This window comes from Tamandua tetradactyla, chromosome 11 (assembly GCF_023851605.1).
Source record: "Tamandua tetradactyla isolate mTamTet1 chromosome 11, mTamTet1.pri, whole genome shotgun sequence".
Classification (NCBI taxonomy): Eukaryota; Metazoa; Chordata; class Mammalia; order Pilosa; family Myrmecophagidae; genus Tamandua; species Tamandua tetradactyla.
Window position 1 is genome coordinate 93,103,238 of NC_135337.1, and position 2,555 is coordinate 93,105,792.

At 38.8% G+C, this 2,555-nt stretch overlaps 1 pseudogene; it reads left to right on the forward strand.

The window, feature by feature from the left end:
- Nucleotides 1–489: 489 nt before the first annotated feature.
- LOC143649685 (olfactory receptor 7A17-like) lies at nt 490–1,397 on the forward strand (annotated as a pseudogene).
- The last annotated feature ends 1,158 nt before the right edge of the window (nt 1,398–2,555 follow it).

A 2,555-nucleotide genomic window follows, 5' to 3' on the forward strand; every position in this document is an offset into this window, starting at 1 on the left:
CAGGTTTACCTCTTCCCCACAGCAGTGCCCCACTGGACAGGGAACCAACCAGGTACTAATCCAGTCAAGACTGCAGGCCACCCCTGTGCGTTGGAAGCCACTGGTTCTGGGGGAGCCTATACCTTCTCTTTTTACTGCATTTATAATAATCTGACATGCTGTGATTATGTGTTTATGTGCTTATATTATTTCTTCATCAACAGATTATGGACACTTGTTTCACATTGCATGCCCACTGCTTAGAGCATGGCACAACATCAGAACACAATAAGAATTCCTTAAATGAATGAATGAATTTCTCTTAAAATGTATAATGTGTTACTGTGAATGGTATTTTCCAAAAGTTGGGTAAGGGATCCCAAATCAGATTGAGAAACAAAATCTAGGAATAATTTTTGTCTACAAATGAAATTTACACTAGATTATTAATGCCTGTTTATTATAAAATTAGTCAACCTTTCTCTATTTCCAGGTAGTCACAACAACCATATGGAACCAGGAAATGAAACACGAATTTCAGAATTTTTTCTCTTGGGATTTTCAGGGGAACCAGAACTGCAAGTCTTCATCTTTGAGCTCTTCCTGTCCATGTACCTGGTCACCATCTTTGGGAATCTGCTCATCGTCCTGGCCACCATCACTGACTCCCACCTCCACACACCCATGTACTTCTTCCTCTCGAACCTGTCCTTCGTAGACATCTGTTTGTCCTCCACCACCGTCCCAAAGATTCTGGTGAACATTCAGACACAGAGAAGAGGCATAACCTATGCAGACTGCCTCACCCAGATGTCCTTTTTCATATTATTTGTAGTTTTGGATGACTTCCTCCTGACTGTGATGCCCTATGACCACTTTGTGGCCATCTGTCACCCCCTGCACTACACAGTCACCATGAACCCCAGCTCTGTGGCCTGCTGTTTCTGGGCTCCTGGATTATAAGTTTCCTTTATACTTTACTACAAATATTAATGGTGTTGCAGCTGTCCTTTTGTGCCAACTTGGAAATCCCCCAGTTTTTCTGTGAACTTAATCATATGATTCAAATTGCTTGTTCTGATACATTTCTCAATGACATAGTGATGTACTTTGCAGCTGGACTACTAGCTGGAGGGTCATTCATTGGCATTATTTTTCCATACTTAAATATTGTTTCCTCCATACGTGGAATCTCATCAGCTCCTGGGAAATATAAAGCATTTTCTACCTGCGTATCTCACCTCTTATTTGTCTGTTTATTTTATTGTTCAAGTCTGGGTGTGTACATGAGTACTTTTACTACACATAATGCACACTCAAGTGCTTCAGCCTCAGTGATATACACTCTTGTCACACCCATGCTGAACCCCTTCATCTACAGTTTGAGAAATAAGGACATAAAAGGGGCTCTGAGATGATTCTTTGGTGGGAACTCGTAAGTTTTTGTGGGGCCTGGGACTGAAGACGTATTGTCATTGGAGGGCTGAAATCCTCAGAACATGAAATTGTGATCCTTTCAAATTTCAAAGAACCAAATGCAGCTTGGAGTCAGATATGTGTTAAATGTGTGAGGTGAAACTTTAATTAATGCACACTACTGCTAAATAAAAGAGTTGTTTTTGATGATCTACATCTATTAATGAAGTAAGACATTTTTATTTCCATGTAGATGTTTTATGCTTTATGGTACAGGACCAGGTTGCAAGTTCTGTATTATTTAATGGAAAAGAAATAAGACTATTTCCATTCCTATAAATAAAAATACTTTCTCTTCTCTAAATTCTGTCATAAACATTGAATTTCCCTTAGTGACCAATCTATTGACTGACTCGATCTTCCAATTTTTAATTGCCTCATTGTTCAAAACTCCATGAAATCCTCATGGAGAAGGAATAACTTACACAAGTGCTTGAATTTATACCAAATAATTCATCTGGGAATGGAGGCTCTGGGTCATGGAACAAGTTATTCTTACCCAGCATGTATGTCCTCCAACATCTCCTACTTACCCTGAATGGAAGTGCAATGTTAATCTATTTTAATAGAATGAATTTAAATAAACTTGAATAAAATATGATCATAAAAACTGTTCGGGAAATATCGATATCTGAAGGAATGCCCAAAATAAGTAGAAGCTGATTATTCTGACTGTCCTCAATTCTGTTCACATTCATCACTGTATCACTTAGCTACAGCTGAATAAAGATCCATTCCAAAACTAAATAGATGGAGAGAATTATTTTATTATTGTAGCATGGTCTATGGTTTGGAGTGGGTTGAACTCTGAAGATCTTCTCATGGGGCTGTATTGAGCTGGGTGTCATCAGGTAAGACAAGTGATTCCGGTTGAACCCTCTTGCATTACTGTGAATTTTCAGGTTATGGGCTGGATTAGGGTGGCTTTACTCTGGCTTCTGGTGCACAAGTCCCTTCATCTTTCATCAGATAGCCTGGAGTCTTTCAGATGGAAGATTCAGGCTTCCATATAGGAGTAGAGTTAAAAAGCTAAGTCTTTTTGATGCATAATATCACTTCTGTCTTACTCCCTTTGATGAATTAAAAAAAGCAACAACACT